Source organism: Camellia sinensis, chromosome 6 (assembly GCF_055761805.1).
Source record: "Camellia sinensis isolate YWXY chromosome 6, ASM5576180v1, whole genome shotgun sequence".
Classification (NCBI taxonomy): Eukaryota; Viridiplantae; Streptophyta; class Magnoliopsida; order Ericales; family Theaceae; genus Camellia; species Camellia sinensis.
This window is the reverse complement of record NC_138966.1, coordinates 115,983,054-116,010,729: the sequence shown is the minus strand read 5'-3', so window position 1 is coordinate 116,010,729 and position 27,676 is coordinate 115,983,054. Positions and strand designations below refer to the sequence as shown.

At 36.2% G+C, this 27,676-nt stretch overlaps 2 long non-coding RNA genes across 3 annotated transcripts; one reads left to right on the top strand and one right to left on the bottom strand.

The window, feature by feature from the left end:
- Window positions 1-7,813: 7,813 nt before the first annotated feature.
- Window positions 7,814-12,858, top strand: LOC114310259 (uncharacterized). 2 transcript variants are annotated; one of them, XR_003646079.2, is made up of 5 exons: window positions 7,814-8,677; window positions 10,191-10,313; window positions 10,930-10,998; window positions 12,141-12,267; window positions 12,635-12,858. It is a non-coding gene; the product is annotated as an uncharacterized LOC114310259 (long non-coding RNA). The 2 variants fall into 2 exon arrangements; XR_014332870.1 differs by lacking the exons at window positions 12,141-12,267; window positions 12,635-12,858 and having other exon boundaries at window positions 10,930-12,130.
- Window positions 12,859-22,457: 9,599 nt separating this feature from the next.
- LOC145792843 (uncharacterized) lies at window positions 22,458-26,422 on the bottom strand. Its single transcript, XR_014332869.1, has 2 exons — window positions 25,870-26,422; window positions 22,458-24,052 (listed from the first exon to the last, which is right to left on the bottom strand). It is a non-coding gene; the product is annotated as an uncharacterized LOC145792843 (long non-coding RNA).
- Window positions 26,423-27,676: the final 1,254 nt, after the last annotated feature.

Sequence of the window (27,676 nt, the reverse complement as noted above, 5' to 3'; positions counted from 1 at the left end):
ATCTCTCTTTCATTCATTTCTGCTTTGTCCTTGCTTGGTTTACCGAAAAGCGCAACATTTAACAAAATGCGAGCGTTGGAACATCGTAGAAACTTTATTTCAAAAACATTTTGAAAGAGAGAGTTTTAAGGTCTAAAATCTTTTGATCAAGATTGTTTTGGTCAAAAAAAAGGGGTATGAAGTTGAGTTTTGACTCTTTCCTTGCCGAAGAAACTGAACCTTTCCCCTACACACCTTTCTCTGCCATGTAAACCATCAGTCGCGTCCAAGTCTTAAGGGCGGTCAAAAATGGGGTGTCTACAAGTGGCAATCTTGAAAGAATTAACATCACAAACTTCTCTGCAAGACACAATTCGGGTTGGATTCGTATCTAAACACTCATAGCCTCATTGAAATAAAAAGTGCGAAAACAAATACAACTTAAAGGAGTTATGTCAAACGGGGTTGCCAAGAATAAAAACCTAACACAAAGGATTTTGATGTTCTTACTCTCTTACTCCATCTTGGTTCATCATCTGTTAAATCATGTTGGTCAAGACCATTACTAGTCTCTTGTGTTTGATTGTCATTAGTCTCTTAACTTTGTATACAATCATAAGTTATTTTATGTGAACTTAATTCCTGTCCTTTCTTGTATGGAAAAACATGTTCAAAAAACACAGCATTCTTTGACTCTATAATAGTGTTCACATTTATATCAGGTATTTCTGATTTATAAGTCAGAAACCGATATGCAATATTATTCTGAGTATAACTAATAAACACACAATCCACTATTTTTGGTCCTATGTTAGTCTTTTTTGAAACAGGAACTTCTACCTTTGCTAAACACCCCCACACTTTTAAGTATTTATAGGAAGATGGTCGACCTTTCCACAACTCATAAGGAATGTTGTTGGTTTTCTTGTGAGGTATTCTGTTAAGAACATAATTAGCAGACAAAATTGCTTCCCCCACAAGTTCTGCGGTAAACCTAAACTTAGTAACATGGCATTCATCATTCTTTAAGGGTTCTATTCTTTCTTTCAGCAATTTCATTTTGTTGTGGAGAATAGGGTGCTGTAGTTTGGTGAATAATGCCATGTTGTGCACAAAATTCATTTAAAGGTGCATCATATTCACTACTCCCATCACTTCTAACCATTTTAATGGTTTTACTAAGTTAATTTTCAACTTCAGTTTTGTAGAGTTTAAACATTTTCAAGGCTTCATCTTTATTTCTAAATAAATATACATAACAATATCTTGTGCAATCATTGATAAATGTTATGAAATACTTTTTTCCTCCTCTAGTTTGAACAAATTTAAGATCACATACATCAGCATGAATTAATTTTAGAGGTTCAATTTTTCTTTCAACCGATTTAAATGGAGCCGTAGTTAGTTTTACTTCTACACAAATCTCACATTTGTGTTTAGGATCAATTTCAAACTTTGGTATATAATCTAAACCAATTAGTCTACACAAAACATCAAAATTTACATGTTCTAATCTACCATGCCATAAATCTGACTAAAAAATATAAGCAAAAGATGTGTTATTCTTATTAATAAAAAGTTTGATACAACAGTCATTACATTCAACTTTAATAGACCATCACTCATATATCCCTTACCAACATACATACCACTCTTTGTTAATACAAATTTATCAGACTCAAATACAAGCCTAAAACTATTTTTACTTAACAAAAAACCAGAAACTAAATTCTTTCAAATGTCTAGTACATGCAGCACGTTGTTGAGGGTAAGTTCCTTCCCCGACGTCATCTTCAAGATCACCTTTCCTTGTCCAGCCACAATAGAAGTAGAAGAATTTTTCATGAAAAGTTGTTCACCATTTGCAGCCTTATTATAAGCAGTGAATATCTTCTTGTCCGCACAAATGTGTTGAGTTGCCCTACTGCCAACCCCCATTTCTTGGGATTTCCAACCAAATTAGCCTCAGACACCACAGCAGAGAGATTGATGTCATTTACCCCGTCAGAGATGTAATCTAACTCTGTCACATTGACTTGATTGGTGGTCTTCTTGCTTGTACTTCAGCGATCCTTCTTAAGACAGCGGCAATCAGAGGCTTAATGTCCAGTCTTGCCACAATTATAGCATTTTCCTTTGAACTTCTTATTGCCATTATTGTCGCTTTGTTTAGGACCATCTCTAGCAAAATTCCTCTTTTTGTTATATGGTTTGGGCACATGTTCAACCACAATATCCTTGGACTCAATGGGATTCTTATCATTCCTCTTTTCATCCTTATGGTTATCTTCCTCAATTCTTAGTCTGACAATAAGTTCATCCATGGTCATCTTTTTGCGTTTATGTTTTAAATAATTTTTGAAATCTTTCCAAGCCAATGGTAATTTTTCCACTAACGCAGCGATTTGGAAAGACTCACTCAAAGACATACCTTCAGCATGAATATCATTCAAAATTAATTGAAAACTTTGAACTTGAGAAATTACCGTATGGGAGTCTACCATAACAAAGTCTAGAAATTTACCGACAACAAATTTCTTTGTGCCGGCATCCTCTGTCTTGTATTTTTTCTCCAAAGAATCCCACAATTCTTTTGCTGTTTTCAGAGGGCTATAAACATTATACAGCATGTTGTCAACGCTATTGAGAATGTAGTTTCTGCACAAAAAATCAGAATGTCTCCAGGCGTCTACAGGGGCAACAACTTGCGGATCACTTTTATCATCTTTCAGTACTAGAGCCTCTTCACGGAGAAACTGGGCCAAATTTAGAGTTGTAAGATAGAACAACATTTTTTGCTACCATCTCTTAAACTCGGTGTCATTAAATTTTCTCAATTTTTGTCCATGATTTATTGGAACTTGAACGTGGTTCTGAATAGAGACCAGGGTCGTTGTAACAATTGGAGTACTACTTTTAGTTGTAGTAACCATAATATTTGATTACAAAAATCAAAAAAACCAAAACACAAATTGGTTTTCTAGTTACTAAAATCAGAAAATAAATTATAACACAAAATAATTTTACTTTTCTAGTTACTAAAACCAAAAAAATAAAATACTACATAATAATTTTCTGTAACACTATTATACAAATTAATATTCTGAAATTGTTAATGACAAACAATATATTACTATTATTTCTCAGAGAAAATAAACGATATATTACTACTATTTATCAAACAGTACATAACTACTATTTGTATTTTCCAACTAGAATATTACTTTGTAAAAGTACAGAAAAATTAACACAATGAAGACACAGAAAATAATTTTGTCTTAAAATTGTTGGACAATCTTCAAAGTATTCAAAAAATTAAAGGAAAGAGAGAAACTGTTTGATTACAAAAATCATACTAGTATAAAAATAAATAAATAAAAATAGATTTTTATTTTGTTACAAAAACAAAATCAAAATCTGGAACAAGAAAAATAATCAAGGCACTTACCTTATTTTTTTTAAAATTAACAGAAAAGCATTGGGCCGGTGTAGACACCTAATTTTGACCGACCCTAAGACTCGGGCGCTTTCTTTTGATTACCCGATGACGACAAGTAGAATGTATTTCTCACAGAATCCTCAGTAAGAGAGATAAAATTTGAACTTTAATTCCAACCTTCACCATTATGGCCAAACTCTTTTAAAATACTAAATATTTCATTAGTTTAGTATTTTTATAATTTTGCATAATTTTAAGTGTTTGTTTATATTTTTGTTGTTTTTATATAAATTGGTATAAATTATATATTTTTTATATATAAAATAAAATAATATTATATGTTTAGTATTTTATGTATAGTTATAGTATTATATTATAAGGATGAAGCGAGGCAACTGATGATAAAGTCAGGCAATGAAACTATGTACAAATGAAGTCGATTGTAATCTTCGCGGCCAGCCTGCTGCTGGAGAAGAAAGAAGAAAAAGATCCCTCTCTCTCTCTCTCTCTCTCTCTCTCTCTCTCTTTTAATTTTCTGTTTTCTTGTTGCTTGCTGTAGACACCCCATTTTGACCGGTCATAAGATTTGGGCGCTTTCTTTTGATTACCTGATGAAAAATAATAAAAAATTATTTTGATGTCGGTCAGCCCTCGACTGCCGACATCTAAATCTCAGCATAACATATATATGGTATATTAAATATAATCTTTATATAATATCTATATTATTATATTATATGCCTATAGCTTTTTATATTATTATATTTATATTATTGTATTATATTTTGTTGCCTATATAAAGCCAAAGAGGGAGAGGCTCAGGAAAAAAAAAAAAAAAAAGAACATAAGAATGCATCAAGAGAGTTAGAGAGAAAAGAGAGTAAAAGATTGTCTACATTTTCAATTTTGAGCCAACACTTCCAAATTTTCATAGCTACAAAAATTCCTCATTTCCATACTCAAATTCAAATGGAACCTCAGTTTGATATACAAGTGCTTTGGAGGCCTGTGCTGGGATCGATTCCGCTAGATTGCCCTGATTGCTTTGATTTTCCTGGACATTAGCGATGTGGGCAATGGCTCCGAGTGTTGGGATACCCGTAAGAGCTGCATGAACAGGAGGTGCATGAGATGCAGAGGCGGCTGCCAGTTGTGGTTGTGGTTGTTGTTATTGCAGCCTGTTTAAAACCTCGGCCTGACGAACTGTGACTTCGGCCTGTCGAGCAGCGTCTTGCTACATGGTTTCAACTATTTGTTGAAGATGATGAATCAAGTCTTCCATACTGACCGGGGGATACTGTGCCATTGAAATGGGTGAATGATCTCGTACTACACTAGATGTAGAAGACTAAGCTTGACTAGATGCAGGTGAAATGAGAGGTGATTGCTATAGAAACTGGACTGGTGAACTGTGCCTAACTCGTTGGGATTAAAGTTCAAATTCCATCTCTCTTACTGAGGATTCTGTGAAAAACACATTCTACTTGTCATCATCGGGTAATCAAAAGAAAGCACCCAAGTCTTAGGGTCGGTCAAAATAGGGTGTCTACAGTTGCCTCTTTTTGACAAAGCTCGAAGTCATTTCATGACGTGAGTGAATGTCAAAGCCCAAAGACGACCCTTTTGACAAGGTCGGAAGACTTGGGCAAATAAACAAATGTGCAAACAATTGGTTGAACCCGAGGGTTGCCTACGTATCCCTTTGAGGACTCAAACCTGCGTAGTTCAGGGGCAAGATGCAAATGATATGCACGATGCAACTTTGAAAGATGAACTGACAAGCATCGCGAAGCCGACCTATGTGTTCTATTGTGCAACAGAGGCTCTCTAGAAGCAAAACAATGGTTTTTCGGGTGGAAATCGAGCATGCGCGTGAACATTCCTCGCTTCTCGAGGCGGAGTAATTAGTTGTTTACCTACCTTACTTATTTTAATTATACTTGTGTTGTAATTATTGAATTAGCTAAAGTAGTTAATTAGTTATGAGTTAATTTATTTCATTTGGTTTGTAATAGTTAATTAATTAGTTTAGCTTAAATAGTTAGCTAGTTAGTTTATTCATTCGGACTCTCCTTCGTGAGAGAATAATGGGTAATAACCGGAACAAGAACATATAATGCAAAATAAGATTCATATCATGATTAGTAGAGGCCGATCTTTGATCGGGCGAGCGAGGGGGCTCAATTCATGACATTCCCCCTCGTACCTAAGTTCTCAAGCCGAGGCAATCTTGGTGATGACGGACACGTGGCCTTCGGCACAAACCATGGGTTTCCTAAATTTTTCCAAAATAAAACATTTAGGTGGCAACTTTGTATCTAGTAAAGCAGTCTATTTTTGACAATTTGATTCAAAATCAGTTTTTCAAAAGATTCGCCGAATTTGGACTCTTTGGTGTTTATCTATTTCACATTGCACTAGTGGAATTAGATTCAGAACCTCGGGAGTCCGATACTGTAGGGCATATTTCAACTTCTGAAAGGGGGCACGAAAAATTCAAGCTATAGCCGAACAAGCCTAACCCAACATCACACCATGCACCCACGCCCAAGCCTAGCTCACCCAATCGATCGGACGGCTGGCGGCGGGCGTGCGTGTTTATTTTGGGTCCAATGGGTCTAGCTCACTTTTCCCATAACCTCACATTTCCACAAAACTTGGGTACCCCTTGGGACCCTCCCCAAGTTACAACCCATGCCTTATAAACCCACAAAAGTTTGCCCACCAAACCAATGTGGGACAAACCTTTAATTTAAACCTTTAAGGAAACTTCACCAATATACCATTTCCATGGAGTTCATTTTGGTTTCAATTTCTCATTCACCCGATAATGATTTTGAGCAACCAAATATACTACGTGAATCACAACGTGACATAGAACGCGTTACCACTTAGACCATCCAGCTTTGGCGCATAGATCCCACCTAAAAATTAGACCAAAGTTGAGAAAAAATATGATTTTTTTAAAACCATTTTTAACAGTACCCAGAATGAATTTTTAGTCACACAATATACTTTCTATACACTTTCTTACACTACAAGAAAACAGCCCAAATAACACGAAACTTTTTGCGACGGTATAGGTACCATCGCAAAAAATGGTCTTTTGCGACAGCGTTTTCAAACCGTCTCAAAAAATAGTCTTTTGTGACGGTGGTGACCCCGTCGCTAATGAATATATCACAAAAAAAACATAAAACATTTGCGACGCCTGATATACCGTCACAAATTTTTTTTTTTTTAGACGAGAACATTTACTGTCGCAAAGTATTGTTAAAATGGCGTCGTTTTATTTGTTAGGATTCATCATTTGTGACGGTTTAAGTGCACCGTCGCAAAAAATAATGAAATTTTTTCTATCCCGCTCATTTTAAGCCTATTCGCGGTCATGTGTTCCCCTAAAATCCCCAAACCTTTCTGAACCAACCCAAAATCCCCAAAACCATTTTGAAGCAAAATCCCCAAACCCTTGAGCCAAAATTCAACGACGGTGACGGACGACGAAGATGATCGACAACGACGACTAGCAGCGAGTGATGACAGTCATCAACGACGACGACGAGTAGCAGCGAGTGGCGACTGCGACGACGAGCAGCGAGTGACGACTGTATGCCCTCTCTCTCTCTCTCTCTCTAATTACATCCAAAGCCCTATCATTTTTTTTAATATATTGTCGAGATTTGAACTAGGGTTTGGTTCTTCTACTCAATGCTTCGTTGAATGTCAATCCATTTGGGCTTTCTTTTCATATAAAAGCTGATTTAGAGGGAGAAAGTTATGGAAGAAGTTAAGGGGTCTGATATCGAAGCAGAAAAGGATGGTGGAGCTTTGAAGTTCAATGTGAATAGTGATAGTGCTGATCTCAAGCCAGTTTCCCTTCAAGGGTTTGTGTTTTTTGCCTTCATTTTCTTCAATATTGTCTGTTTGGTTACTGGGCAAATTCAGGAAAAGAAAAACAACCTTTTTGTTTATGTTGTCTGCATTTACTTTATTTCTAAATTGCCTCTTTGGTTGCCTAGAAAATTGGTCAAAGAAAATAGAACGTTAAAAAGTTGCATTAGCCTATTGGTTCCAAAGCCATTTAATATTTTGAACAAGGAAATTTTAGCTTATTTTCTTTGATGACAAAAGGAAAAGGAATAAAACTTTTCTTAATCTATAAAAAAATAGCTTATACTCAGTTGAAAAGTGGAACAAAGTAAAATCAACCCTTTTTTGACTTCCTCCCCCCCCCCCCTTTTTGGATTCATTATTTAAATATAAGGTATTAAATTCTTGTAGTTTGTATTAATGGATATCCAGAGTGATAATTTTGTACCATATTTATAGGAGGATAACTGGTCTACAAGACGATCCTCAATGAGACGCTGGACAGAGGAAGAGGTGGGTTGTTTGAATCCTTTTCTTTTTTGTGTTCATTTGGAGATGGAGTCAATCAAATAGTACAATAGCATATATATTGTTTCTTTTATTATGGGAAGATCAAAATTAAAGAAAAAAATGGGAAATTTACAATTCAGTGTAAAAGATCATAAATAATTACAAATACATAGGGCCACAACTTTCTCTGTACAACAAAACCACAGCAAAAGTTGCAAAACCCCCAACTTTTGGTAAATATTTTCCAAATAGTACAACTTTTTGTAGTTTGTTATATTGTTATATGTGTTCTGAATTGATAAGGGAAAATGGAACAAATGAATGACCACATAAGAAAACTTAAGCTCTATTTAAATTGGTTTCAAGAAGTTGAAGAAGGCAGGCCATATCAAGGAAAAGGAAAAGGAAAAGTTATGTAATACATTAGAATCTGCCGAGAGAAAATGCACAAAAATAGGTAAATTTTGCACCTTAAGTTTTTACAAAACTCTAATGAGAAATTAATCTTCTAATGTACTTCATGTTCTTTCAGAGATGGCTATGAAAAAAAATGGAGGTGGACGGGACTCCACCTTGACCAGCATTTGAAATATGTTTGGTAAAAGTAATTCAAGGATAATTTTGCTTGGAGTTAGAAATGCTATTTTTTTTAAACCTTATTTTCCATGTTTTATCATGATTATCGTCACAAATGTGAAAAGATGTTTTAGAGATTGGTCAAAACTAATGAAGTTCTTTTTTGTCCATAATATGCATGCAGATATCTGGTACCTGCTGATTTGACTGTTGGGCAGTTTGTCTATGTGGTCCAGAAGAGGATAAAGCTTGGTGCTGAGAAGGCCATCTTCATCTTTGTCAAGAACATTTTTCCACCCACTGGTGAGAAATTTTTTACTGTTAATGTATATCTTCACTGTCATAGGCTTCTGAATTTTGTGATTGTATGCCAACATTGATTTACTTACTAGCGTTGAACCAGTTGCATACAGGATAAAGTAGATACTATAATAAAAGTTTTATGAAAATGAATTGCCTATTGTATATGTTTTAAACTTCATATTAATTAATAACTTGATTTAAAATAAATTATTATGTCCTGCATAACATTAAATGTAAAAGGTGATTACAATAAAAATCCATTACCCAAAATGCGGAAAAAAAATGAAGTTTTAATATGAACATTTTAAAGTACTTGTGTTCGTTTGTGTATTTGCCATGCCACAACTGCCATGATGTCTGCAATTTATGAGGAAAACAAGGATGAAGATGGCTTCCTGTACATGACCTACAGTGGTGAGAACACATTTGGATCAATTTGAATGCATTCGAGCTAATTTATGTATATAAGAATTTCATGGAAACTTGCTGAAATATGTAAATTCTCAAGTCCTTTTTATCTTGCTCTTTTGAGACAATTTAAACCCTTTTCTAATTTGGATCTTTGAGCACTTGTGATTTGAAGTAGTAAATATTTTTATCGTTTGCTTTAGATGGACCTGAATAAACTGGAATGCTTGTGAGGTTTGTGTTAGCACGATACATTTTGTCTTGTATTCCTGGCATATGCTTCACAGAGACCTATGTTACCAGAAATTTTTCACTCTTTTCAAAATCAACACATTTGTTGTGTCTGACTAATGATTTTTCATAATTTTCCTAAGTTATTATCATTTTTTAGGTCATGTTAAAAGATAGCCCTATAATTGAATAGGCATACACCACTAACATTGTCTTTTGGAAAGAATAATTATGCATTCCAGAAACTTAGGCATACACCACCCAAAATCACCAGACGGCGTCGGTTTAGCACGAAACTTGGCACACACGACCGCCTAGATACGAGAGACTTGTGGGAAAAGACAGGACTCAAAAACTTCATTGTTTTTGTTAAGGAATCAAAACTTCATTGTTTTAAGGGATGAAAACGATATTGATATCAGACAGGGGATTTATCTTACCTTGTTGGACTAGATCTGGAACTGGAACATTTGAGTGAAGTCAAACATCAGGTTTATCGTCCTTCACATCGTTACAGAAAGTAACAGCCTCCAGCATAAGTATACGCATGTGCACGCACACACAGAATCAGTGAGATAGAGATCTCGTAGTTGTGATTTTAGTTGCTTGTGATGATTTCGGTTTGAATTAAATATGCTTTTACTTTTGAATTTTGTGATGAGGAGTCCCTAATTTAATTCACCAGCTTGATGGAATAAGAAAAACAAAAAGGGGCCTTGACAATTTTGTTTTCGTTTTCTCAGTTAAATTATTACTTTTAGAATCTCCAAATGCATGTCTTGACTTTATATTACATTTCCTTTTGAAGTCAACTATTATTTATTTATTTATTGATTATTATTATATTTATTTATTTTTTATTTTTTGGGAACAGGATGAATGGACTGGTGAGCAGAAACTACAGTATAATGATGTTCCCAAAGATATTGAACCTGAAGAAATTCTTTCAATAGGAAACTATGTTGTATCAATAACATGGCCAGATGGATTTACCCAGGTATTGGACCTATTTTATTTCGCTAAATAACTGCAATCTTCAAGCATTATTCATTAGACAAACACACAATAAGATTTCAACCAAGTGACAAAGTGTTTGGTTATAGAAACTTCTTTACTTGTTTGCACACACAATATTGTAGTGAAAAATATTATGTAGTACCCATTTGTAATCATAAAATCATTATTCATCTATTTTGACATGAATTCTACAAAGCATCTATCCCACATTCATATATATGATGCAAACTAAAAACATTTCCACAGCATGACTTAAGAAAGAAATGTTTGTCTTGTCAATTATAATAGCATGATTTAAGAAAGAGATCTAACAATGTCACGGCAAATCAAAAAGAGTTTTAAACTTTATTTTAAGAACATATAAACTGATTCATAGACCAATCAGATTGCAGCACATAATTAAAAAAATAAATCAAAAAAATAAAAAAAAAATGAGAAAAAAGGATTGAGCTTTGTAGTGGAAATAACCTCACTACATTTTGCAATTATATATATATATATATATATATATTATAGACTATAGATTATAGATGCCAAATTCTAATCTCTACAAGACTTGAATTATGTGCTCTTCTCATTATCTGGTTTCTTTGCAGATTGCCCCTTATGATCAGTTGCAAACGATAGAGCGCTTAGTTGATGTTCCTCAACCTACTCCTGCCTAGGTAAAAATTCCACCTAATGCTATAAAGAAACAAATTTGAAGTTGTAATGAGAGAGTTTGCTCCTCACCCTTAAGCTAGGTTTTCGAGTCGAGTTCTAGCCAAGACCATGTAACATGGTATAAGAGATGTAGTACCAGGGATGACAATTGAAAAGCCCAACCCATACTTCTCCTTAAAATCCAAGTATTAAGGAGAGGGAAATTGAAGCCTTATAACTAGCATAGATGGGACAACTCCAAGTGATATGGGACACATTCCAACATACCCTCTTGGACTGTAACATACAATAGTCAGACAAACAGCAAACCAGTCACATGCCCAACCAATCTTTGATACCAAATTGAAAAGTCAACTCTATACTTCCCTTCAAAATCTAGGTGTTAAAGAGAGGGAAACTGGAGTTTTATTATCAGCACAAATGGGGCAACTCTAACCATCCCTGGTCTACACGTTACTGGGCGTGATGACCTCTCACCACTCTCACCGAGAGAAAGTACATATTCTACCATACCCAAGATCGTGTCATGTTACCCTCACCTCAAGGGTCCAAAGATATATTTTCTACCATACCTAATATCATGTCATGTCACCTTCACTTCAAGGGGTCTACCCAAGATCGTTGAGGTCCAAAGATATATTTTTAAAGTTTGTTCATTAATTTTACTTTGCGGGATATATGAGTGAAGTTCTAATCATATTTTTCTTTTCTTGCAAGCATAATTAAATAAAAATTGGATGGTGATTATATTTTGAACATTCTTAATACATACCAAATGCGCACTAAAAAGATCATTCAGTGTCTTTAATTTTTCCTTTTATGTTGATTTTTGGAAGTGGTGTAATTCATCATTCGGCTATATTTACTTATCTGCCAAAAAAAAAATATGATAAATTGTAATTCTAATACATTTATGTAACTTTTACCTCCCCCCCCCCCTTCCCCTCTTCCCTATTTTGTCAATATTTGGAGGTTTTGTTTATGTTTGGATGAATAAAACACAGTTACTGATTATAGATCTACATAGTAATAGCTTGTTATGTAACTATTCTGTTATTCCAATTTCAGTGATTTTTTGGGTGCACAGTAGAGCTAGTTAGCATCGAGTGATGCTAAACATGCAGTGTTTTTTTTTTCTCCTCAGGTTAATAGGTACACTGTTATCATACATGGAAAACCCTAGGAACTATCTGCTACAGATTGACACATGATAGGGCTTGTTGGGTGCAGCTTATTGGAGTTTGTTATACCTTTTTATTTTGAAAATATGGGTGAGAATTACTGCATGCAACTTTTTAAAAATTACAAAGAAATTAGTTTAAATAAGATTTGAAAAAAATTATTATTAGAAAGTTACAGAAATGATGTTTTTAATTTCTGTTTACTAATTATTAATTTTTAACTTATTAAAAGCTATACCAAACAAAGTGTGCTCAAGAATATTAAAGTTTTTTATTAGTTAAATTATTTTATTTATTTATTTATTTATGTTAAGGAATTTGCAAGATAAGATATTTTGGACGTTCTTAGATATTATCTTTGTAATTATATAGTAGTTAATTTTTTTATATTTTTTTGTAATTAAAATATTAACACATAATTATATTGTCATTAATTATTTTTATTTTTTGTTTTCAGATATTTCCCAAGTAGCAGTTTACTTCTTTTGGAATACAGATGTGTGAAGATTGCGATTTACTTTTGTTTTTTGTTATCCACGGAAAAATCATGAGGGAAACTTTTGTTTTTGGTTTACGTTATTTTAAATTGTGAACAACATTATGTATTTAAACATTGTGTATGTATTATGCAATATTGTGTAGTGGGATAATTTTGCTAATGTGTTGTAATGAATGAATGCAAGAATATTTGTATTATGGATGAATTGTTATTTTTGTACTGGATTTTTTATATTATTATGTAATTATTGGTTTCTTTTTCAATTATTTTTCATTTAATACAGGTAATTTTCATATTTTTAATAATTTTACAGCAGTTTTTTTTTTTTTTTTTTTTTTGAGACGACACCACATTGCCGTCGCAAATGATAGTGGCAGATTGAGACAAAAGCTTTTTGCGACGGTACTCTTTGTCGTCGCAAATAATCTTTTAGCGACAACACATCGTGCTATCTCAAATATTTTTTTAGTGACGGCATTTTTTGCTGTCGCAAATAACACCTTTAGTGACGGCAACATAGTGTCATCTCAAAAAATCTCAGATTTTTTCGTATTAATGGCGACGGAAAAATGCCGTCGCAAAAATGCAACTTTGCCGTCGCAAAAAAAGGCGACGGCAACGTGCCGTCGCTAAAACCCTTTTGCGACCCCTTTTGTTGCGACCCCCCACTTGTCGTCGCTAAAAGTCATCTGTCGTCGCAAAAAACCTTTTGAGACTGTATTTTGAGTATTTGCAACGGCATTTTGCCATCGCAAAAAGTCAAATTTTTAATAGTGTCATATTCTATATTGCTTCACAAAATAAGAGAGCATGACTAAACAATGCAATGGCCCAACAAATTAAACTTGTCTTTATGAATGAAAAAAAAAAAAAAGCTTTATGTTGAGTGATAGATCTTTCTTTCTCTGTTTGTTAGGTAAACTCCGATTCCAGTGGACTAAAATTGTACTAAAAGGAAATCAATAAAGAACCCATTTAACTTTCTACCTGGCTGGACCATAACCAAGCATCAGAGATCCATAAGGTTATGAATTTTACCTACTTATCCATGAAATTTATAGTTTAATAAACAAAATATTAAATATGTTTTTGTTTATTTTTTAATAAAAATAAAATAAAAAAATATATTTGGTACACGTTTTTTATTTTTTAAAATTTGTTTTGAAAATAAGTGAGAGGGGTGCCTCCAAGTGATTGTTGATGGAGGTGATGATCAAATGTTACAAGCGGCTGGATCTGGAAGAGACTTGCTGAAGATAGTTACTCGAAAATAGTTTGTAAAATATATTGATGTATATTATTGATGGATTGAATATGTTACAAGATTGTTGTATATATTTCTATGTTTACAAGAGAATTAGGTCTCTCTCTTTATAGAGAGCAGAAGGATACAATGGAGTACGAAGCCATAAGGTAATATATTACAATAATATCAAAGTGGAATCTAAAGCTGAAAGTGGTAGTGGGTGTTGGCTTTACAGCTCCTAATGCACTGTGATGTACATTTACAGCTACTAAGGCATTATATGAAAGTATATTATATGTTAACAGCCCCCCGCAAACTCAAGGAGGGTAGGAACTAACCAACTTGAGTTTGGAGAGAGTAACAAAACAGAAAAATAAACTGATAAATAAAACAGGATAGGAGACACGGTATGGTCGTGTCAGACCGTTGTAGAAGACAGTTTATGGGGTCATGTCGGACCGTTGTAGCAGGACAGTTTACGGGGTCATGTCGGACCGTTGTAGAAGACAGTTTACGGGGTCATGTCGGACCGATGTAGCAGCTGACCGGAATCAATGTCGGGACAGTTTAAGGGGTCATGTCGGACCGTTGTAGAAGCTGACCGGAATCAATGTCGGGACAGTTTATGGGGTCATGTCGGACCGTTGTAGAAGCTGACCGGAATCAATGTCGGGACAGTTTATGGGGTCATGTCGGACCGTTGTAGAAGACAGTTTACGGGGTCATGTCGGACCGATGTAGAATCTTGTGGTGGTGCACCAAGGGGGCGACTTAGGGAGTGCGCCATGGGGTGGCTTGGGTGGTTCGCAGGGTGTGTAACCGTGCTCACCATGATATATGTATAACCCCCCCTCAAACTCAAATAGGTGTGAAGATAGAAACCTATTTGAGGTTGAAACAAAGGGATTGATAACGCTGACCGGTGTAGAAGACACTGTATGAGTGTGTAGATAGGCTGCCCAAAAGATATACATGGATGTAGATATCGAGCCCTCAAAAGTCGTGCCCTCAAAAGGTGTGCCAAATCTGTCAAAAGGCGTGCCATCAAAAGGCGTGCCCAAATGCATCAAAAGGCGTGCCATCAAAAGGCGTGCCAGGTTGTCGGCGAGTCAGAGGCGCGCGATGCGCGTGGCTGCTTGGGCTATATAACCAAGACGAAGGCAGAGGCTGAGGCAGAGACTGAGACAAAAAAAAAAAACTGAGAGAAACATCTGAAAAACTCTTCGTGTTCTGAGAGATTCGTGTTCTGAGAGAGAAACTCGGTAATATTCTGTAACACTCTGTTGCCCAGAAAATGGCCTCTGCGTCCCGCCCTCTGCTTACTCTCTTTCCCGACCTCAACGAGTCCACAAGAGAGATAACGGGTGCGGTGGCCCCTGAACCTCAACCAGGCGCCCCAGGGTTTGCTCCGTTGAACTTTTCGATGCGGTCTGTGGAGCAAAGAATGGCAGTGCAGTCGGATGTGGAAGCCAATCAGTATACATTGAAGTCATGTGTGGAAACCATGACTGCGGTGACAAACCTGTCGAACCGGCTGCAGAGTAGGGCAAATGAGGTGCAGCAGTTAAACTCCCAGCTGGCTCTGCTCCAACGCATGTATAAGGATGCGCGAGCAGAGATAAGCGTGCTAAGGGCAGAAAACAAGGAGCTGAAGCGGAAGGCCACCGTGATGTTCCGATTTGGAGGGCCGCCATATGCTGCAGTGGAGGAGCAGGGAGTAGTGATCATGCCCAGTGGAGTGGGAAACACGGAGGCAGCACCGTCAAGGGCCGCGCAGGACGAAGGCAAGAAGAAGAGACCGGCTACCGAGTAGAGAAGAAAAATCCCGCTTGTGGGTGTGGTTGTTTTGTTTGTGTGGCTTTTTTTTTTTTTTTTTTTGTTTTTTTTTTGATGTAAAATTGTGAACGGGGGGAACCCCGACATGAATAAAAGGAGTGTGGCGTGCAAGTTCGTCGTCTGCCTGTTTTTGTTTTTGTTTTTTTTTTTTTTTTTTTAATAATAAAAATAATAATAATAATAAGAGGGGACAAGCCCATATGGGTGGCTTGGAAACTATATGTTGGGTTTGATCAAAACCGTAGGCGTGAAAGGGAGAGAGAGAGAAGAGGATGAAGGTCTGTGTAATATAATAAAATAAACATAAATATATAAATATAGAGATATATTAAAATAAGAGAAAGTGGAGTGGGTGATGATTAAAAAAAAAAAAAATGTGGGCATCAGAAATCCCGTGGGTGTGTGTGTGAGTGTGGGTCACATGGGTGAGTGGACAAGACACTGTTATAGGGTTCAACAACAGAGGTTGAGATCTGGGGAGAAAGGATATTCGAATGAAAGACCTTCCAAGGCTTATCAGAAAAACACATCCAAACGGTGGTGGCTGACGATGGCTGTGACGGTGATGGATATATATAGAGAACGGCGATGGTGGTGCTGGTTGACGACGGTGGCAGACGGACCGGCGGAGGTGGACCAAGATTGCCGTAACGGCAGTGTCTGGGAGGGGCACAGGCACTGCCAACAGAGTTTACCAACAGATTTCATCACATCGGGTCTAAACCCCATTGTTGCCGGTGAGCTCATCAAATAGAAGAGGAGAGAGACGAGATCGCTGATGATGTGGAGGACGGCTGCCTGTTTTTGTTTCTAAACCCCATTTGGTTTTTTTTTTTTTTTTTTTTTTTTTTTTTTTTTTGAGAGAGCTGTGGATGCGAATCGGAAGCATAGCCGGGAGCACATGAAGCTTGTGTATAGTTGGCAGTGATGAATGTGAAGAAATTGAGACAGTCATCGACGACGAGATCGACATCGGGGAGGAAGGCTGTGAGGCCGTTGGACTGGCCATGGCCTTCGAGATCGAGGGCGAAGCAGGCGAGATCGACATCGGGGAGGAAGATGGGGGTGGACTGGAATGTCCAGCTGATGTCGTTGCCGGAGCCGTGGACCATCAGGATGAGCCATGATCGAGTGAAGAGGGTGAGGTGTAGAAGGATGCGCAAGTTAAGGCTTTGCCGTATATGGACTTTGTTTTTGGAAATGAGACAGAGGCAAGAACCTTTTCAAAAGTTCATGGCTAGGAGACAGAGAATGTCGAGGAGATAGCTTTGAAAATTTCCAAATGGCCAAAGGCATCTGGAACACAAGAGGATTACTGTGATTACTCAAGGTGCAGATCCAGTCGTTGTTGCTGACGATGGGAAGATTGAATTGGTTGAGATCCGGCGGGCGGTCAAGGCAAGGTTGCCGTCCGCCGGAAGGCGAAGAACACCAAGATCTTTAACCTTGCTCTGATACCATGTAAAATATATTGATGTATATTATTGATGGATTGAATATGTTACAAGATTGTTGTATATATTTCTATGTTTACAAGAGAATTAGGTCTCTCTCTTTATAGAGAGCAGAAGGATACAATGGAGTACGAAGCCATAAGGTAATATATTACAATAATATCAAAGTGGAATCTAAAGCTGAAAGTGGTAGTGGGTGTTGGCTTTACAGCTCCTAATGCACTGTGATGTACATTTACAGCTACTAAGGCATTATATGAAAGTATATTATATGTTAACATAGTTATTGGTAGTCGACAATGGGAGGTGATGAAAAAATGTAAGAGGAACTCGCCCGCAATGGTAGTTGGAGGTGGTCTCCAAAATCTAAGAGGGTCACCAACGATGGTGACCAGAGGTGGTAGACTATGGACAAAGGTAACATCCACAAATAATAATGCGAGTGACTACCAACAAAGACTTCGAACCTATAGTGAAAATATATATATATATATATATATATATATATTTTTAATTTAGTAAAATTTGTAACTTGATTACACTATCTTAAAAATAAAAATAAATACTAAATAATTTTTTATTTTAAATGTAGAAAATAAATAAATAACTCTAAACATAATCAGTAGCAAACTTATTCATAAATTATTTCCGTTATTATAAACACAATAATAGTAGTGATGTGAGATATGCGCCACGGATAGGTCTGTTACACACTTATCGTGGAGAACAACTCTTTTTTTTCTTTTCTTTTCTTTTCTTTTCTTTTTTTAACCAAGAAAAAAAGAAAAAAAATGATGTTTTGAATGTCATCACAACATTTATGAGCCCAAATTTCAAGATAACTAGTTACCAATTTGATTTGATCCAACTCATATAAATGGACCGGTGTGTGTCAATTTCCGACCACACTGTCAACTCAGTATGCAGCTGGAGAGCACTGGCAGAATAGACTAAGCCCGAGCGACCTGCAACAGAAAAAAGAGATCTCGGCGGTGGCTCGTCCACCCGGAGGCACTCCGACGATCAAGTCAGTTATCTCTCAAAGATATCAGAAGTGCTCAACTCACTATTCATACAAATTGCATACTTTAGACCCGTGGGGGTGCATCTCTTTTATAGCAAACTCAATCCTAGTCCCAATAGAAGTCTAACTCTAATGGACTTAGGATTACTGCTAATCTTGGACTCCCAGTAGAATTAAGATAAATTTAATCCAAACTGAAGTCTCCTTCCATTCTAGGACTCTTGTCCCTTATCCGCTTATCTCGGATTCTGGTATTGCCACAAAATACCTCGGCAATGCCCCAAATATCTCGGCAAACATGATCTGCCCACGTAGTACCTCGGCTAACAACATTGACCACATGGACTACCTAAAAACTATGTCCGCACAGGACCCATTACTAAAACACCAGTGGGACGAATCAACCACCCCAGCAAAACATCAACAATTATATCATATATATGTGTTAATAAGAAATCAGATCAATAATTTAATAGCTAATGATGCGCAAAAAAATCCAAGACATCCAACGTAGGCAACTAAATATATTCCATTAATTTAACACTATATTTAGACTTTTAACTTTAATAAAAATATGAGTAATCAAATAATTTTTTTGTTTGACAAATTCATATTCATTTTTCGCTCATTTTTTTAATCCAATCAAATAATTTTCTTTTATTATCTTTTTTTTTCCTGAAGAATTTTAAATTCAAACATAACTTTCAATTATACAGAAGAATTTGTTATTAGATATAGAAAAACTCAATTATTAAAGGGCATTCGGTTCATAAATCCAAATCTTAATTTTGTTTGGCCAAAGGTCCAAGCATTGGAATACTTGGTTCAAAAGGACAAGCTTAAATAAAATAACCAAAGAGAAATGGCTGGTAGCTCGAAACCTCGAGGGTCGAAAATGGCTCGAAATCAAAACGTCGCCGTTTTGATTCGATTTTTTTTTTTTCTCTTTTATCTGTAAAACGCAAGAAGAAACGCAAGAAGAAAGGGAGAAAGAGAAGGGAAGGAGGGAGAAAGAGAGAGAGGAGAGAAGAAAAAGAGAGAAAGGGAGAAAGGGCGGAGCTGATCTGATCTTCCTTCCTCTTCCACGATCTGATCTTCCTCTTCCACTCTGCCCTCGCCATCACCGGCGACTGCCACACCGGCAGATCTGAAATTTTTTTTAAAAAAAATTGTTGATGAAGATGTGTTCATGAAGATCCAGATCTGAAGGTAGGAAGATCAGATATTTTTTTTGATCGGCCATATCTGTTTTCTCGGCATTTTTTTTTCTTCTTCTTCTGCCTTTTCTTCTTCCTCTTCATCAGAAAAACGCAGAAAAATTGTGTGTGTGGGTGATTTTGCTGCTGCTGCTGCTGCTGCTGTGTGTGTGGGGGGGGTTTGGGTTTGATTTGTGTGGGTGATTTTCCAGATTTGTGATGATGTTGATGAAGATGTTCATAATCTGAAAATTTGTGATGATATATTGATGAAGATGAAAAAAATTTGGGTCTTTGTGGACTTCTTCAGAAAAATGCGAACAAAGGAAATAAAGAAAAAAAAAAAAAAAATAGAAGAAGACACCAAAACGAGCCACAGTCAGGCCACAAAGTTTCGAGCTACGAACCGGAACTGAATAACCAAAATACCCTTCATATATATCATATACATTCTCTCTTTTCCTCTACAAACCCTAATGCTGTGTTTGGTTGGGAAATTTGAGGAGGGATTTAAATTTGAGGAGGTGATGTGACTTAAATAAGATGATGTGACTTAAATAGGATAGTGACTTTTTTGACTTTTTTAAAGTACCCCAAACAAGGCCTTAAAAAGAAAAATGGAAAAGGTATGTAAAATGTAAATAAAATATACTTACGGTTCACCTAATTTCACACACTTTTTCCCTTTCCCTTTCCAAATCATTCCCCAAATCTCACAACCAAAGATAACGCAACTCTCACTCTCTTTCTCCATCGCTGATCCTTCGCCTCTCTCTCTAACCTCCCTTTTACTTTCTCTGCCCTCTTCGGCGAGCCCAGCCACCACACTTTCACCGCTGCCACAACCACCGTCTTTCTCATGTCAACCTACCACCACAGATTTGATTCGTCTGGAACGAAGTCCTTGGAGCTTGAGCGAGATTCCACAAACTTGGACCCTTCTGTGTCACCGTCGGAGTCGCAGCCGGTGCAGATTTATTAGACGTGGTTTGGCTTTTGAATAAAGGGGCTTTCTCGATCATCGCTCAAATCTACGAAATCTAATTGATTTCTCAACGATCGGTGGTGTATATATTCTGTGTGTGTGTGTGTGTGTGTGTGTGTGTTCGCGCTGAACTCTCTTCAAGAAGACCAAACCTTCGATTTGTATATACAAGTTGTCTCTTCAACAATTTGTATATACAGTCTCTCTCTCTCTCTCTCTCCTCTTCATCTTCTTTATCTCAGATTTGCCGTCACTGATCTACCGTTGTGGTGGTGGTGATGATGGGGTTGGGAGATGAAGAAATCTCTCAGATTGATAACATATATCTGAGTTGTTTGTTAGCCTTCACTAGATATGGATGATAATATATGATTTTTTTTTCTCTCTTTATTTGTTGTTGTGTTGTTGTTATTAGATGTGGATAATAATCTTCTTCTTTTTTTCTTTTTACTCTTTTTTTTTTTTTTTTTTGTTATTGTTGTTGTTAATGATGATGATCATGGAGATGTAGATGAAGAAACATATTGCAACAAATTGAAGAAAAAAAAATGACAAATAGGACAGATCTATTTTGAATAGATCTGTTCAAATTTGAACAAATAAGGGCTAGGTATTTCAACAGATAGGAAAAAAATGAACATGTAATAAAAATTGGATAGATATTTGAACAAATAAGGGGAAAAATTGAATAGGGAAAAAAATTTGGACAGATAATAATGAACACATATTTCAACAGATAAAAATAAAGAGAAACTCATAGAATTTGAACAGATGGAGAGAGAAACCCATAGAATTTAAACAAATAAGGAAAAAATTTAACAGATAGATATAAATTTGAACAGATAGAAATTTGAACATATAGTCAAAAAAAGTCAACAGATAAAATAAGGGACAAAATTGACAACAAGATATCCTTCAAAACAAACAAAGGGATTTCTTACCAAATTATTTCACAATTGGTAGATTTCTTATCAATAAAAAAAATATTTATTGGAACTAATGCCTTATATCCTCGTTAACTTGGACTTTCCAACAATTTTCTCATTATTAAATGGTTTTTTTTTTTTTTTTTTTTTTTTGGAGCAAAGTACTGGGAGACTTATATTATCTTTGTTTGTTCAGTAAAGTGCCGACCATTGTTGTTTATCTTTCTTCTATTTTTCTTCTTCAATAACAATTTGTTGATAAATTAATGACTCATTCATCATCATCATCACCTTCTTCTTCTTCTTCTTTTTTAAAAAAAAAAATTTACTTATTTATCTTATATCAGTTTGTATTATGAAATTCAATTAAATTAATCAAATTTTTTGAAGTTAATTTTTATTTAACTTGTAAAAAACCCGTTCAAAATTGACTTGTTAATTTTTTAAGTTCAGTTGATATGTAATTCAATAAACTTATATGCCCTATACAAAAATCAAACTAGACATTGTGAACTTGAAGTCAAATTTAAATAAAACATGCAATATAAATGTAAATTTAAGACCTCGTTTGGGAATATACTATTTTAGTAACTTTTTGGTTTTTTAACTAAAATATGAAGCAAAAAAAATTAATCTGTTTGGAATGACTTTTTGATTTTTTACGAAAAGATGTGCAAAAAATAGAGAGAAAAGAAAATTTTTGATATTTTTGTATGATTTGTTGGCTTTTTAATTTTTTTAGTGATTTTTAGACTTTACTAAAATATTTACTTGCCAAACGAGGCCTAAATATAAATATAAGCCACATTTGGACTTAATTTTGTGTGTGTGTGTGTGTGTGTGTGTGTGTGTGTGTGTGTGAGATAGATAGAAAGTCCAAGCAAATAGCAAAAATCAAACAAAAACAAAGAAGCAACCTCTTACAGAAGGTCCTCCAGCCAAACAGGAGGGCTAGCATTCCGTCTGATGCGCCCAGCCCCATTAATTGCAAAACTAGGCATTCTGTGTGTCGCCATGTTCACACCCCTACGAACAAATTCAAACTTGTACAAGCCAAGCCCACCCCTAACACTTAGGCTTCGTTTGGAGATTAAACATTTTAGTTAAAAAGTCGTTATAAGTTGTCAGATCACTCTCTTTATTTTTTTGCACATTTTTTCATAAAAAGTTAAAAAATTACTAAAATAGTATATTTCCAAACGTGGCCTTAGAATGTCCTCCACCACAATGGCAACAATACTGTCTATCGCGTCTGTCCCATTGAGCATACCCACTACCAACCCAGAATCGCCCTTCACAATCACATTATTAAAACCCATTTCCTTGGCCAACAAGACAGCTGCACGAGCAGCCAAAGCGTCCATCAGTAATGCCGAGCTTGCATCAGCAATGTAGATTGCCCACTCTGCAACAAAGAGGCCATTCTTATCCGAACAAATGATACCCAACCCTTCCTTATTGCACTTCTTCCGCCAAGTACCATCAAAATTAATTTTCACCCATCTAGGCGAGGAACGAAGCCATGAATCCACTACCACAGTTTGAGATGAATTTTCCGTAGCAGGAATCAACGCAGCAGCAAATCTTATATGCAACGAAAAAAAACTCCAAAGCTAAGTTAACCACCACATAACTGACTTTCAAAGGGTCAAAAACCCGCCCTTCGAACACCAAAGCATTCCCCCCCTTCCAAACATGCCACAACAGTGAAACCGCTGACGCCCAACACCAATCTTGATCATCCCTCCTTTCAAATTGCTCGCTTAAATTCGCCCATCAATCCAAGAACGAAGTGTGTCGTACTTGAGCCATATTACCACGAAAAGGGGACAAATACTACACCTGCGCCGCAACAGAACATTTCACTAAATGATGCAGCACAGTTTTGCAATGTTTCGTACAGAGGTTACAAGGTCCACCACTTCCAATTCGTCGTCTCTGTGGCATCTCCATCACTAGCAACACATCATGACAACATTTCCAAATGAAACGTCTAACCTTCCCTAGCTAGCACTGCAATCTTCCATAAACCTCGTCATAAAAACCCATCACTATCCCCTTTGCTACTCAATCCCTTGCCCCTCTATGCTAATATTGCTTCCCTGAAAAGATCCATAGCCACTTGATAGCTCGAAGACACGTTTTAAGAGCCAGACCCACTGAAATGCAATATCCATCTATCCAATGCACCAGTCAATGAGAACCGCAAAGCTAACACACATTCAGCATCCCTCTTCCACAAAAAATTGACAAATAATATCCTCTTTCCACTGTCCAACATCCACATCAATCAACAAATCGACCGTATGAGATTCTAAAGGAGCTTCATGACTCTGCGGTTTGAATGACCAACGCTTCCGGAATCCAAAGATTCACAAGCGTGTGAATAAAGTGGCCAGACCCAACAGACTTCCTCACCCCAGCTCGCAAGATTTTAGCATCCGCCAAAATACTCTGCCAAACCCAAGACGGATTTGACCCAAGTTGCGCATCTAAAAATCCCGTCGATCGAAAATATCTGCTCTTAAGAACTCAAGCCATTAACCCAGACGGCTGTGTCAAAATTCTCCACCCTTGCTTTGCTAACATAGCTCAATTACACGCACTCATATTTTTAAAGGCGAGTCCACCCCTATGCTTCTCCAAAGAGTTTGTCCCAGCTAACCCAATGCATTTTGCATGCATCATCTTGTTGTCCCCACCAAAAATCTACCATCAAACCATCCAACTTCTTACATAGAGCATCAGGAAACTTAAAGCATGCCGTAACATAAGTAAGCAACGCAGCAACAAAATAAGTGAAAACAAAATGTCATAAAGAACATATAAAACTTCATAAACCTATAACTTTGAGACAATTATTAACAAGAAGAACCATTTGCATTGCCCCAGCAATAAGCTACAGGCAGCTAAAAAAGTTGCAAAGAAAGCATTTTGAAGTAAAAAAAACATGCTTTTAAGATGAATGATTCGGATTAACCAAACGGATCCTTTAGTGAAGCGAATCCACCTCCTATCTAGAAATGGCTACTAAACATGTCATTAAGATTTTTACATTTTATTGTTATCGCCCCCTTCTAAATCCATCTTGATCAGCACCATTAGGTTTATATATTATGTAGAACGAGCATTATAACCCCGTTAACAATTAGAAATAATATCCCGACCTAACAAAAAGGTCTATTTTAAACCCTAATAAATGTGATTCTGAAAAATATATATATGCATATCGGTAAGTTTTTTCAAATTGTATGGAAAAAAAAATCATTATTCCAATTACCGCAACTATTGTGCTACGGCCTTTACACCTCACAACCACCGTCGACCATGGCTTCATCTTGCTGTTGAAGATGGCTACAGTACTAGATCGACATTGTAAATGGCCAAATCTAAACAATGATGATTTGAAGTAGTTAGTGCTCTAATTGAGCGAGCCCTGGATCGTAAATAATGAGCGTAGCTTAATTTAGTTGATCTCACACTGAATTATAAAATATATATATGTGTGTGTATATGTGAGTGGCTCTTTATAGAGACTTAGCCCAATGGCTACCCCTGTAGATACCAGAAAATGTTACGACTTTAATACGAGATGCGAGTTTCACTCAGGAGAAACAGGACATACGATAGACAAATGTTATAACTTGAGGCATAAAATTCAAGATCTGATCGATCAGGAACTGTTGGAGTTCGAAATAGGGGAGGACAAACCTAATGTGATTTAACATCGTCCCCTTTCCTGTGGGAGTAGCAATAACATAGGATCGTTAATCAATAAAATCAGTAACAAGAAACTAGGATTTTATCCTTCTAAGCTCATTACACTCCTAGGGAGAATGAAGTGAACAACTAAGGTTCAAGGATGAAGAGGATTTCCTAGAAATTGCCGTAATAACCTCGCTTGAGACCAAGAGTCAAAAGAAAAGAGACTAGGACTCAACAAGTGACATCTGATGTAGAACAGTTGAAAGAACAAGTGAAGGAGATAAGATGCCTCGTGGAAACCCTGGTCAAGACACAGAAACTCCCATGCAACTAAAAAGAACAATCCAGTAAGCTATCAGAACAAGGCAACGGATTCCAAGATAGCTATCCTCTTGACTACAATAGCTTCACTAATTATGTCAACTCCCAAATGTCGACAATAGGCATGGCGAGGTCATGGCAAGACCAAAAATCCCTATTCGGGACGAGAATCAATCCAAAGAAGCTCTTTGGATAAAGGAAAGTCAAGTCAAAACAAATACATTCTTTCAGTGATCTTACAGAATTCATCAACGATATGCTGTTAGGGCTAAGAAGAGATGGGAACAACGAAAGTTCAACCTATAGCCCATATCATGGCTACAATTGAAATTACATATTCCGTCCTCAATCCCAAATTGGATTCCAAGGAAACATGACCTAAATGCCAGATACAATAATCACATGAGGGCCTCAGACACCCGACCAAATGTTACATTCACCTAGAAAGCAAGTGACAAATCAAGATGAAAAAGAAGTACAAGCTATCATAATTGGGCAACCTTCCAGAGGGGATTTCTCTAAGATTTGGCCGATCCATACAGCTCGCCAACAAGTCCAACTAAGGCAACCAATACAACCAATACAATTGCAAGTCCAATCCAGGGCAACTGCTCAAGTTCAATCCACCGCCGTGAAGAGAAGAGCACATCGAAAGTTTGACCCATTACCAGTCCTTCCATCAAGCCTATACCACTTAGACCGATACCAAATCCACCACCCAAGAATTTCATCCCAAACGTACGTTGTAAATATCACATGAGTGGAGAAACATAAGTTTATATAGCCCAATAGGCAACCATCTAAGATAAAGGCATTGCTTGGCTTAATTGGCTCTGTTTGCACTGTGCTAAAGCGTTACAAAAGTGCACGATTTCCTCTTCTAGGCTTGTTTGGGGCATGGGCTTTATCTGTAGTATAGAATTAGGTGTTGTCCCTACTAGACCGACTTAGCGAAATCGCTCCGAAACACCTTGTCCAGTCAAGTTACTTAGCCAAAATACCCTTCGAGTTTCTCTCATATCTTTATCTCCTCTCTTCTCATTTGGACCGCCGATTCTCCAGTTTACAAAGCGTGTTTGTTAGCTCGCCTAGACCCAATTAATTAGAGGTGGATTGCCATCCAATACAACTGGATGGCACATCGGTTTTGATTTGGATTTCTATTCCTCATCCTTGTCATCATTTTCATCTGTCTTCTTGGAAGCAATATTCGGATGTAAATTTGGAATTTAGTGGGGGTTAACATCCAAAATAGAGTCGCTGTCACGCCCCAAATTTTAATTACTCGAAAATATTATCAAAAGTCTGTAATTTAGGTTTTTTTTTTTTTTTTAATTAAAGATATCTATTACTCTTGAGTAATAGAAACATAATAATATATGTTCTCTCTCATGATGAATACAACAAACAATAATAATACATGTCAAGCTTCCACTACGGAGTTACAAATAAATAAATACAAACATCCATGTTCAATAAGATTACACATGAGAGATACATGAACTTCTTAACTCTCCAACCAATCAATCCGAATTCTCTTCCTGTAAGAAAAATGAAACAACGAGAAGTGAGCACAATTGCTCAGTAGAAATCTCATAATTCTAAAACAATAACCATTCTATAGATAGAAATGATCATGCATACAAGGTGATACCATATAGTACGGTAACATTTTGTAATTTCAAAATATCATACGTAGCGTATCTTTTACTCGAAATTTATTTGAACATTTAAGGAAAACCTTCAACCATAAAAAACTATCCATTTTCATCAGAAAACCATAAATCCTTTTCTTTCTTTTTTTTGGAAACAAATATGTTTAAGGAACAACATCATTTTATATTTATTAACCCATTCCAAAATATTCCTCATTTAATTTCCATGTTAACATTCCTCTTTTTATTTCCATCGTCCCCTTTTACTAGTTGCATTTATTATAACATCATAACCTCAAGTTCAAGTTTTAATACTCCAAAACATCTCACATACATGATATTCCCACCAATCTATTCATATTTGTTGTAGCTTCTTAATGTAGAAATCCAAATCTCCTTTATATTCAATAATTGTTATCCTACGCTCAACTCCTACTTGTCTAACAACTACATCACATCCGCACATGCATTATCAATTATGAATCAACAAATCACAAGGATAATAAACCTTTTTTAATTCAATTTCTTAATTAATTACAAAACAAAAGTCTTAATTTTTCCTTATAGATACAAACAACTCGATGAGGTCTTTATCACCAAGCCCTTATCTAATTACCATATCATTATCCATTCTTTTCAAATAATTTATATA